The sequence below is a fragment of the Camelus ferus genome, chromosome 34 (genome assembly GCF_009834535.1).
Source record: "Camelus ferus isolate YT-003-E chromosome 34, BCGSAC_Cfer_1.0, whole genome shotgun sequence".
NCBI lineage: Eukaryota > Metazoa > Chordata > Mammalia > Artiodactyla > Camelidae > Camelus > Camelus ferus.
The window spans coordinates 18,821,624-18,834,064 of NC_045729.1; the positions used below are offsets into that span (position 1 = coordinate 18,821,624).

At 59.9% G+C, this 12,441-nt stretch overlaps 1 protein-coding gene across 1 annotated transcript in view; it reads right to left on the minus strand.

Annotated features, from left to right (window-relative positions):
- The window catches only part of TSPAN9 (tetraspanin 9), a 167,090-nt gene that overhangs the window by 24,260 nt on the left and 130,389 nt on the right, over positions 1 to 12,441 (minus strand). The window lies entirely within an intron of this gene.

A 12,441-nucleotide genomic window follows, 5' to 3' on the forward strand; every position in this document is an offset into this window, starting at 1 on the left:
CTCAACCAGGCCATCACTCTGGATCTTGGCTCGGGACAAGACCCTGGGTACGGGCCCTGGAAGGTGGGGCAGGCATGGCACAGGGCTGTTAACACTGCTTGGTTCTAGGGTCACCCCAAGCTCCTTGCAGCCTTGGTGGGAGGGAGAGGAGGAGGAGAACCAACTCGCCTGCCGTCTTAGTCTCAAACGCCAAACGGCAGCTCCCAAGCCAGGGAAGGGGTGAAGGCTTCTGTGCCCTTAGCTGTTCCTGGAAGGAGGTGGGCCACACGACCCCTGGAGATGCTCACGGAGCCTCTCTCCTCTAGCAGTGTAGGTTCTCCTTCCCATCCCAATGGAGAGGACACCAGGGAGATTTCGAGCCCCAGAATACATCCTTGGGTGGAAGGACATGTCCCAGGCCCACAGCACTCAGACCCAAAATGAATCTTCCCAAGGCTCTCCTTTCCTAGACCCCCAAAGCCCATGGGAGGGACCACCAGGGTGCAGATCCAACCTGAGACAGAGCCAAGCCAAACCCGCAGGTGCCGACCTCTCAGCTGGCCCTTGAGACCCTGTTCTTGCCAATACTATCCCGGCTCCCCTCTCCTCTCTGCCCCTCTCAATTTTTCTTTCTAAAACTGCTTTTCCAGGCCATTTCTATGCTCAGAGCTTCCGTGACTCCCCACTGCTCGTGCGTGCGAGGAGCTCACACCCTCTGGCCTGACAGTCAAGGTCCTCGACGGCCGCCCACGGCCCACCTCCCAGTGCACCTGCTGGGAACCATCTCGCTCCGGCAAAACGGAGAGGCCGGTTTCATCGTCATCCAAGCATCCCATTCGTGGGAGGAGGCCCTCCTTGTCCCAGCTCACCCTGCAAGACCAGCGAAGAGCGCCTCCTGCAGGGCTGTCTTTTTCTGAAGAGCATGCAGAAACCGAGGCAATGAAGCCCAGGCCTCCCCGCCCCCGTCCCCGGCCACACAGGCGCTCTGTTCGAGGTCACGGACCAGCCCGCGTGGGGACTGGTCAGGGAGAAGCCATCGGCCGAGGTGGAAGGGGCACGTGAAGGGGGAGGGGCAGCAGCTCCAGAGTCCCCGCTGAGGTGCCGGTGACCGGGGAGCCGGGGGGAGGGGGCTGAGCGGCGGAGGGGCCTGGCTTCTAACCGGAGAGCTCGTTGGGGATAATTTATTCCCACGGCATCTCTGCGGGTATCAGCCAGTTGAATTCATAATGGAACAAGCAGCCGCTGCTGTCCTCTGATGCCGAGGCTTCGTACCAGGGGAGCGAGCTGAGCCCAGAGCGACACGGCCACCAAGCAGAGGATGGCCCATCGGGGGCACAAGGCTCCACAGGGACCAGATCTCAAGGTCCTGGAAAGAGGGGGTTCCAAGAAACCCACGAGCACGGCCTCTCCATGGCATCAGGAGATAGAGTGGGACCCCTGGCTGGAGAAGAAAGTCAGGCCGGACCCCGCACTTGAAGGAAAAGCAGTAACCACCTCCCACCTGCTGCCCCCAGAAGTCCCTGGGGGGCCAGGCCACAATCCCACTCTCCCTCTGCAAAAGGTGGGCGTTATGCCTCCAGCAGACAGGGTGGGAGCGGAAACCCCCAAAGCCTAGAACTGCAGTGGGGGTGCTTTCTGCTTCTACGTATAGGAGTCACCGGAAACTGGGTTCTGACTCCTCGGACCGTGGAGCTGACAAAGACAAGACCAGGAGAGGGAGACCCCGGCCTTCAGTGGTGCCACCCAAGTCGCCCCAATGTTCAGCAGTTCAGGTTCCCCTGGGCTGAGCCACTTCCCAGGGAGAAGGGCACCGTCTCTTTCCCACAGGACTGCCTACAGGGTGGTCCCAGGACGAGCGATGGCCTTGTTGGAGAGACTGTCACAGAGCAGAGTCCATCTCGTACTTCAGGAACTGGCCCTCCTCTGGACAGACCCCCGTGAAGTCCAGCCCCACAGCGGCTTCTGCTCTGTTCTGCACAACATGGAGCCGTCACGACTTTGGGGCTCCCCGTGTAAGAGTTAACCTGGCCTCAAAGTCATGATCAGGAGCTGCTGGGGAGCTTATCTGACCTCCTGAAGGGATTAGCACCTGGCTCAAGAGATGCCAATCGGCCAACAGGGCCAAATTTAACCTCATCCATCCTCCCAGCCCTCGCCAGGGCATTCTCAAAACTGACCATTACGCTAGCGGCAGCTCTCGCTGCAGTCCGTCATCGGCTATTTTTAATGCACTCGCCTCCTGGGGGGAACCAGACACCTCCCGAGGCGCAGAGAGGCACCAAGCGCCAGGCCTGTGGCCTTGGCCTCAGGCACTCGGCCGTGGGGTCCCTCCTGCCCAGGCCCGGCCCAGGTTCCTGGCGGTTCTGCTGCGTCCTCCCGAGGCACGGACCAAGTGCGCTGCCACCAGGCCTGGCGTTTCCCATGCAGACGCCAAGCTGACCGCCGTCTGTGACTCAGTAACTCCGGCCTTGCTCACCAGCTCTCCGCCAGCCTCGGGCTGTCCCCCCTCCAGCCGCTGGCCCCCCACGGCCTCTCCCCCTTTCCCATTCATCATCATCACCTCCCTGGCCCTGACAACCCGATAAATCTGACAAAGGACAAAACCACAAAAGAGGTAGGGGCGGGAACTCTCATGTAAGCGAGCCTTCAGTGGGGACTGGAAGGGCCCGGGTGCCAGCTTCCCCGCCGTCTGTAAAAGAAGGGGTGAGTGAACAACGGAACGTGGAGGGATGGTAAACGTGTCTGCTAAATGAGGAAACCCATCCGCGAAGGCTACAGCCTGTGTGATTCCAACTATACGACGTTCCAAAAACGGCAAAACTGTGGAGACAGAAAATTCGTCAGTGGCTGCCAGGGTTCGGGTGGGGGGTGCGCAGGTGGAGCACAGAGGCTTATTGTCAGGGCAGTGAAACTACGCTGTGTGACGCTCTGCTGGCGGACACGTGTCACAACACATCTGTCAAATCCGCAGAGGGCACAACACCAAGAGTGAACCCTCAGGTGAGCGATGGGCTCTGGGGGACTGACGTGTCAAAGGCAGTTCATCCTTGGTAACAAATGTACCGTCTGGTGTGGGTGTTGAGCGTGGCGGGAGGCTGTGCGTGTGTGGGGGCAGGGGAGATACGGGACATCTCTGTGACTTCCTCTCAATTTTGTTGTAAACCTAAAAGTGCTCTTAAACAAAAAAACCCGAAACACAAAAAATCTCTTTTAAGAAAACAAAAAGGGGTAGGTGACAGCAAACAGCGTATGAGGATGTAAGTGGCAAGAGACTCTTCCACTCCAGGACGCTAACAAGAGTGGTGCCTGTCCCTGAGAGCCACGAGGGGGGTCCAGCTTTGGCACCCCTCCTGAACCTTACGCTCATCTCCAGATCCCGCGAGATGCCAACTCTTCCCAGCACTGCAAATCCTCAAATGCTCGTTTACTCTCCTGCACGAGGACGTCGTCTAAAAGAGGCCGCCTCGTTCTAAGGGTGACCCAGAGGGAAAGGCTCTCGGGCTTCTGGGCTGCAGGCAAGATGCCCCCAAGAAGCCCTTCCTGAAGGCCAGGACTTCTTCCGCCTCCAGAGCAGGGGAATCCCACTGGCAGCTCCATGAAACTGAAACGGGCCCCCACACCGTCCTCCCTACAACGCCGACGGCGGCCACGTCCCTCTAGGGTGGCGCAGGGACAGTCCCGCCCCGGTGGTGGTGAAGGCTGAGTGGGGAGAAAGTGCTGGAGAAAGGTTTAATAATAGAGCTGAGCCGCGCAGGCCGTTTCCTTTTGCAGCTCCCTGGCGGGCTGCTCCCATTAGGCGAGGCGGCCGTGGGCAGGGCGCGTCAGCTGCTACCAAGACTCAAACCCAGGTCAGCCCGGGGGCCTTGTCTCCTCAGGCCACCCCTGTGAAGGGTCCACATTGCTGCGGTCAGATGAGGGCCCACACATACTCGCCGGGCTTGCCAAACGCGGCCTCTCTATAAAAAGCCTGGAGCTGGCGGGACAGACGGGGCCAGGCCTCAAGCCCCAAGGTTGACTGTCCTGCGCCCATCAGCCCTGCAGCCCAGCCATGTGCCCGGCTCCTCACTGTCCCTCTTGACTGCAGACTGCTATTCTGGGCTCTGGGGGACCATGGGGCGCTGGTGAGCACGGCAGGAAGCCCACCCAGGGGGCAGGCTGGCGTCAGAGAAGCTCTCCCAGCGACAGGGCAGCTGCTGCCCTCTCTCCAGCCTCTCGCGGTCCCCTAGAAACCAACAAATACAACTTGTTCAACAGTCAACACACGTGTGCACAGAGCATCCACCGCCAGTGCGGGGTTACAGGCCGCAGTGTCCACGTGAGAGTGTGTGCTGCCTGCTCGTCACCACTGAGGGGCCGTCAATGGAAACTGATTCTGAATTAACGTGAAAAGGACAGGACTGGGGAAGGCGTCCTTGAAAACACAGCCCTGAGAAACTCATAGGTCTTCTGAGACTCATCTCCGTGTCTGTTCAGCGGGTTGACTCACAGGACCGCCTTCAGGCTGGTCAGGAAGCCACAGTAAGTTAATGTACAACAGCACGTGAAACAGTGCCTGGCACCCAGTGGCACTCTCCAGGCACCATCAGACATCAGGACAGACAGGACAGAGCACAAGCCCTTCCCTCTTGCGCTCTTTCTGGTGGAGAAACAGTGTTAGGCCCTTGGTCTAGAGCCTGGAACACGGGCCCAGGTGGATTACAAGGCGCCTGTGAACCTGACCTGGGGGCAGGGCCCACCCAGCACCGATTCTCCGTGGACCTGCAGGCGGTTCTCCCCCGCCTCTCCTCACCTCTGAAACAGGAAGGTCCCCCATGTCTAGGTGTCCAAAGTTGGGGATGTGGGAAGGGGCGGGGAGGGCAAGGAAGAGAGCCCCTAAGCCCTGAAAAGGTCTGGAGGAGAAGCTTGAGCCCCGAAGGCAGCCAGCACCTAGACCGGCAGAGGAGAGGCCCCTGCCCAGCCGGCGTCTCAAAGCTCATCGCCATCCAGGGCGTGGGCCTGTGCACTAGGGTGTTCAGGCCCACTGTTCCATTCACTCTCATACCAGCCCGCGGAGGCAGACACTATTACCCCAGACTCAGCAGCAGGGCCAGGCTAAGTTCCACGCTCTGTCCCTCTACAGCCCTTGTCCCCAGTCCTCTGCTGGGCATCAGAATCACCAAAAAGGGTTTTGGTGTTGCAGATGTTCAGACCTCACCCTGGACCATCGTGCATCAGGACTTCCACAGCTGTCACCACCCACCTCCCTGGCCAGGAGTGGGCTCCACTGGGCTGAGGCACAGCGGACGGAACTATGCGCAGGGACACGTTGCCCCTTGGGACCTGACATGCTGTGGCCCCTTCTGAGGATGAACACCCTGTCGGCACCACCACCAGCATCCCACCCCTAGGACAGGGCTCCTGTGGGGCCGCGACCAGACTCCAGTCCCCACCTGGCGTGCTGTGGACCGTGGTGAGGAGGCAATCATTTTCCACTGAGGCTGATCCTGGGCCGACTGGTGCCTGTTCTCCACCAGCTCCAGCATCACCGCTGACACCACCTGTCCATGGTGACGTCCTGTGAAGTGTCACGGCAGCAGCCATGGCAGCGGTGAGCTCATTCAGCCCTGCCCTACCGCAGGCGCCGTCCTGCAGACCCGTCATCCCGCTGCGTGCCTGCTACGTCTCGAGGGCGTATCAGCACCATCCCCATAGACCCATGGGAAACAGAGGCTCACAGAGAACAGGGAGCTTGCCCGGGGAGAGGCTCGGCAAGTGGAATCCAGAATCCAGGCTCTGAAGCACCAGGCTACGCTGGATCCTTCACGAGCCATTGTTGTCATTTCACTCACTGAGCCAGTGGCAGCCCCAGAGTAGCTGAGCAGCCTGTGCTGCCCCTTCCCTTCAACTTTCCATTTGGTTTTCTCGGGAGCGCCTGTCTACCTGGAGTTGGCTTTGCCCGCCGGGGAGAGTGACTTTGGCAAACGAAGCAGGATGACAGGGACTTGGTAGATCCTGGACGTGCTCGTAACCATGCTGAGGTCTTGGGAGCCACAGGAGCCCCCATTTTCCAGATGGCAAGGTAAACAGGGCGGCCTGCTTGAATGTGCCCACAGCATCGCAGAGGGAGAGCGGACAGCCCAGGCCGCCCGCTGCCAGCCCAGGGCTCACTGTGCAATCATGAAAACGTCTTCCAGACTGCCCTGAAACAGCCCCACTTCCCAGCCCTGTGTCCTTCCCCAAGACAGGTGTCCACCCTCCCAAGGAGGGAGAAAGTGACCAGCCCCAGCAGCCCCCTCGGCCCCGCGAGGAAAGGGTCCCGGGCTCAGCCCAGAGGCCCCGCTCTCTGCTCCCTTCAGTTTAAAATAGGCCATGAGGATGCCTGCCAAGATCCAACACTGCTGGCAAACAGGAGGGTTATATTTCTGGCTACGCACCGTGAAACACCAGGGAAGGCTTCCCAAACCAACAGCTGACTCCGGCTGTGATGACAAGGCGACCCTGAGGGTCGGCTGGAGCCCAGCTCGCGGCAGGCTCCCCGCATGTGTACAGTGGGGGGGCCGCCCCACCCCGGGCTCCAGGACCCGGGCAGTGGCTATATAAGGGCCTGGGCCGGGGGGAGACTGGGGGCGGGGATTTCTCTGGCCGGGAGAGAGCTCACACTCACGCAGGCCTGTGTGCACACCTGCCGCGGGTGAGCATTCCGCGTGCCATTCCCTGGCCTGGAATGGGCTTCCCCATCTCGCCACCCTCCAAACGCGGCTCCGTCTCACCTGCTCCCGGAAGCCCTGCCAGAGGCGTCACCTCTCCAGCCACAGCAGCACTGGGGGGTGTGAGAGTGCCCTGCCTGCGGGGAACGGGTGTGGGGACCGGGGGTGTCGGGCCAAGGAGGACCTGGGGCAGTGGCAAGGAACACGGGTGCGGGTTTAAGTGTGAGACGCGCAGCCGGGTCCACGGGGTCGGGACTTATTCCACGAGGCTCTGGAGGGCAGAGTGAGGACCCAGAGTCAGAATCCGCAGGTGAAAAGCGATCCCTCAGCCTCATTCACCCGGAGAGCCAGAGCGGACTAACATGGCGCTGCCACTAGAAGTCTGGGCACAGCCCCAGGGCCACCTGCCAGGGGCCTCTGCTTTGGGGTGGGGGCTGTCCCACGAGCTACTGGGGTCCCAGCCACTTCTGGTTCTGCATCCCACACCATGCAGGATCTCCCCAGCAGCAGGGTCTCCTTTCCAGTGGGCACTCAGACACGGCACTAAGTGGCTGCCTAGTCCCCAGGGGCAGCCAGCTGGTGCAGACAAAGTGGGAGGCCCCAGGCAGCCTGGGGGGCGGGGGGGAAGTGAATCCAGTGTCCTCTGTGTCCTTCTATTTCTTTTAACTCAAGGTGTCCCTAGCAACCAAAAAACCTCCCACATACACACCCAGAAACTCATCAAGGGTGAGGGGAGGCTGGCTCTGCGTGGTGGCGTTACAAGTGATCCTAATGCAGGCTATTTTTCTGCCTGTATATTCCTTCTAAAATTCTCCAGCGACCACATACGCATTTATACAATCAGAAACAAACTCTCTTCTCCCCTCTCAGAGCCCCGTCAGCAGTCGCGATTGGTCACTGGACACCCGGGCCCCCGCTTCCCTGCACCCTCTGGCAGTCACACGCACCAGGGAGAGTGTCACACGCAAGTGGATTTCACTTCTTGCGATGGCAGCTCATTGCTGGGACGGTAACAGCACGTGACTTCCCTGTCTTCCAGGTGCCGGATGCTCACGTGAGAGCAGGTGGGCCCGGCAGCTGCACGCTGAATGTGATTTTCCTTCCTGTCGTCCCGGAAGTGGTCTCTGCTGTTGCCGAGGCTCCCTCGCCATCTCCAAGACAGCCTTGGACCACTAACATGCCTGCAACCTCTTTAAGAAATCCATGCTGGCATGAAGCAAAAAAGCAGGAAACTTCAGAACATGAATCCTGAGCTGGGATGGTACCAGATCACGCCCATCATTGTGGTGACCCCCTACACATGGGAGGAGGGAGGGAAAAAAGGACAAAGAAGGAAAAAAAGAGCTGACAAGGAAGGGGAGGCCGGAAGGAGAGGAGAGAGTGCCTGGGCTGGGCATGGTGCCACCCTGTGCACCTCGGTCCACCTGCAACCCCTCCTGGCCCCGAGCCCCTTCCTCAGAGCAGGTCATGCCCATTGCAGCCATTAACCTGGCTGTCCCCAGGCCTGGCACCCGTGACCGGCACAGAAGTCCAAGAGCCAGGCTCCACATGCCTTGGGCGCTCCGTCATCGCACCAGGAAAGGTTCTGTGTGACAGACACACTGCGCAGCGAGCCAGCCAGCCTGGGCTGGGCCATACTTGCAGCTACTGAGAAGCTGACCTCAGCAGGGGCGGCTGGGCCTGGGAGGGGGAGCAGGGACAGGGCTCGTCACCGTGAGTCTGCGCCGCAGGGAGGTGTTCTGGCTGTGCTGGCTGTGGGTGGCTCTGGGGAGGGGGTGCCCCGACTCCACTGGGGAAACGTGCCCTCACACCAGACACATCAGACACACAAGCAGCGAGTGAAAACGAGAGACGTGATGGGAGATCCCACAAGGCTGGGAACTCCTCATTCTGGAAAAACAAAGCTATGAGGGGATTAGATGAAAGCCTGCAAAATACACCAGACAACGAGAGCGCCAGCACAGACCTGTCTGACAGATCCTGAAACAGAACCCCAGGCAACCCCTGCAGCTTGAAAGAAATTATCTAAGAACCAATAACAGGTAGTTCAGCTCTTCACGCCGGGCCGCGTGGGGTGGCGAGGGGTGAACACAGCTAAGGTCAGAACAGCTCAGACAGACTCACAACACAGAACTACAGTGGGCCTTTCAAGGAAGCAGGGATGCTGGGATCTCGCGGGACCCTCCCGGACAGTCAGTCCTGCAGCCATCACCAGTTGGCGGGCCACCCTCCCAGCACTGTGGCCCTGACCACGTGCAGTCACACGGCTCATCAACAAGGTGCAGGGAGAGGAAAGCATGCAGGGTCTGGCTCCGTCACTCACTCGGGGGCTTTGAGTAAATAACACAACCTCGCTGTCCCCTCCTTTGTAAAGTGCAGATAAGGACGTCTTCCCCACAGGGGTGATGTGCAACTACACCAAGCAGCACACGTGAACCCCGAGGACAGTGCCTGCTGAAGGAGGGACACCAGGGGCCCCTAATGAAGGGCCACTCACCGCACAGGTAACTCAGACATGGGTCTGCCCACCGGAACGTCAGACGTGCATTTTGGGAACGAGGTGTAACCACGCTGTGGCTTAGTCATCCCATGCCTGAGCTTCCTCACCCAAAAAGTGGACCAGCCATCCCAGTTTGCGGGGTTATTGTTTGTAACGGTGCACTGCGCACTACAAAAGCATGGTAAACGAGAGCTCACGGCTGAAATCAGGAGGCTGGACAGGTTTGTCAAGGGAGAGAGAGAAAAGGGGACAGGACCAGAGGGGTAGCTTTCAAAGACAACAGGTCAGGGCACGGAGCAGCATGGAGAGAGCACAGGAGCAGACGGAAGATCAAGGAGAGCATGGCATCTCCGAAGTCAAAGGCAGAGAGCGGCCCCTCCAAGGAGGGTCTGCACGCGTCCTCCCCTGCAGCCCATACTTGTGCCGCCAGCCCGGCCCGCACGGCCCAACGTCCCACAGGGACCAGTCCTCTCCATCTTCCCGAAGAGGAGGACAGTTTCAAAGGGAAGGAAGAGCAGCACCTCTAAGGAAATAACTACTATAAAAGTGCCCAGGGGGTGTGAGCGCCCCTGCGAGGGGGAACCCATGAAAACTTCAAGGGACAGAAGTGGTCAGGAAGGAGGCCTCCAGGAGCCGTGTGCTTCCTGATTAAAATGAAGTGCCTGCTGCTCTGATGGGCAGGGGTCCAGCAGATCCAGGGGAGAGGGGCAGGAAGACAGGCCAGTGGTCATGTGACTGAGAGGCAGTCTTCCAGCCCATCCTCCCTGAGGCCCGCTAAGCAGCTCCCCCAACACAGGTGCACTCAAGTCCTCGCTGCCCTGTTCTGGCAGCAGCGGTTGACAGCTAAGGGTCAGAGAGAGTGGGAGGGACCCCCAGTGGGACCAGCCCAGAGGGAGAGCAGTGCAGGGACCGGGGCAGACACCAGCACACCAGCTCACCCGGACTTGAACCCTTCAGGCCAGCCTATCCCCAAAACCAGACAGCCAGCACAGCAGGGAGTGAAGCTGGACTGGCCACATCTGCTCAGCAGGGGTCCCCTGGGTGCCTCTCTGTGGATAGAAACCCTCACCATTCCTCTCAATTCTCTTCCCCACTGCGCCTGCCCTGGGGAGGCTCCGAGACCTCACTGCCATGTGGCCTGACACCTCTCAAGCCTTCCTGTGCTTTCTCCTGCTCTGCAGACGGAGACCCTGAAGCAGGAAGGCCCTCCAGAGGGCTTCTGTGCCATCCCTGCCTCCACGCTGGCCACACTCCAGTGTAGCAGATGGTTAGCGACCACCACTCTTGCCTTTGGGGGCTGCCAGGCCAGCAAATTCCAGCAGCTGTAGCCAGAGTCACTGAACCTCCTCCCCTCCAGCCCTGTCCTTGGTCAGTTTCACAGGCCTTTGTCGAATCACTTCCACTGTAACTGTCATCGCTCCTGGCCAGGCCTTGGAGAGGCTTATGGTGCTGCCCCAGATGCTTTCCCAACAACTTCACAGTTTCAACATAGCATGTTTCCCAAGCACCTTCCCGCAGCCCAGCACATAAGACACTCCTCTCTGCCCAGGACAAACTCCCCACCCACTCCTTCCTTCCATCCACCTTGGACTGCACTCTTTCCAGACCACCTATAACCCAATGAGCCATAAACACACGGCAGACACTCTCCCGAGGCTGCCCCCACCTCGCCCAGGACTCCACTGCCCACGGAGTGCTCCCTGCGCCCTCTGGAGCAGACCTGTGCTCCCCGCCAGCCCCAGGGCTGCCTCTGTGAGCAGCCAGCAGCCAGGACAGCAGGGCAGCACTCAGACAGTGGGCCTGGGGGAGACGCCAGGGCTGTCCGGAACAGCCACCAACGGGGCTTTGCTTTGCCTTGTCCAAACAAGGCCATTATTAGGCCCAGAAATGGAGGGCCGAGGTCCAGAAGGATGCAGGTGCCCAGACGGTGATCACATGGGTTTGGAGCAATTGGGCTACTGTTCCGCAGTGCCGAGAAGGGCATGGACTTGGAATCCCAGACTTTGCAAGTGGGAAATTTTGCTAGACGTCCATCTGCCTCTGCCCCTCTCCACTGCAGGGCACACCCTCAGGGTAAACGGGGCTGAGCCCTTCAGCCAGAAGCAGCTCAGCCCCACCTCCAGGGGCCTGGCGGGGGCACTGAAGCCACGAGGAGTGGGTGTCAGGGCCGGGAGGGCAGCCCCAGTCCTCCCCGGGCTTTGAGGAGACTGCCTAGGTCTGCCCAGCAGGGGTGTCAGCACACAACACTGGCGCACCGCCACCCACCACAAAGGCGCACACAGAACCCACCCTGTGCCAGCTGTGTTCACAGCCCCACCCACTGCACCTGGGTGCCCTCAGCAAAGGATGTTTGGGGGCTGGAAGAAGCATCCAGGACCTCCATCACCCTCTCGACTGTTTCAGGATCTCAGGTTCCACCAACACACTGCAAGGAAGCAAAGAGGAGAGGACAAGGAACAGGCAGCCCTGCCTTCCTGGTCACAGGTGGTCCATGGTCACCTGCACCCCCCACTCCTCTCCCCTCCAACACAGCCGGGCTTCCACTCAACCTGCTTCGTTGCTTAGGAACATTCAGGAGAGGTCTGAGAGAAAGAAAACTGAAAAGTGTTTCTCTCTCTTGGCAAAAGTCAACTTTTCCTTCCCATTTTCAGGATGCGTGCCCAGGAGCAGTTTCGAGGATGTCCGTCTGTCCTGCCTGTGCTCCGGGGCACCTTCCTTTGGCAGTGGCCCAAGAACCAGAAATGGGACTGGCACCTCCCTGGGCTGTCCCACCGGCTGGCAGGTGCAAGAAACGTGCCTTGGTCCAGGCCTCTGCTCGCTGGCTCAGCCACCCCAGGACAGTCCGATCAGAGTGGTGCCGAGTTCCAGAACCAGGTGCTGCCAGTGGGAAGCAGAGGAGCAGCATCTGCCAGGGGCGGGAGGCAGGCATGGATGGTGCCTGGGGCTTGGGGAGGTCTGTTCTCCCTCTACCCCCGGAACACGGCCCCCACACGAGCTGGGCTGCAGCACACAGACCTGTCTTCCCCAGAAGCCTGGAAAGACTGGATGCCTGTGCAGTTGGGAAGCTAAGGCCTAGGAAGGGAAGGCTTGGCAGAAGTGGGTCCCTGGTGCTCCAGGATCGTGGTGCTAGGCACTGAGAGACAAAGCTGGGTTGACTGACCTCAGGAAGAGGAGGGAGAAGAGCCCAGCCACTCAAAGGGAGGGGTCCAGAGCCTGGCTGGAGTGGGGCATGCCCTCCCTTCTCTGATTTGGCTCTACTACCCCATTCTCTTCCAT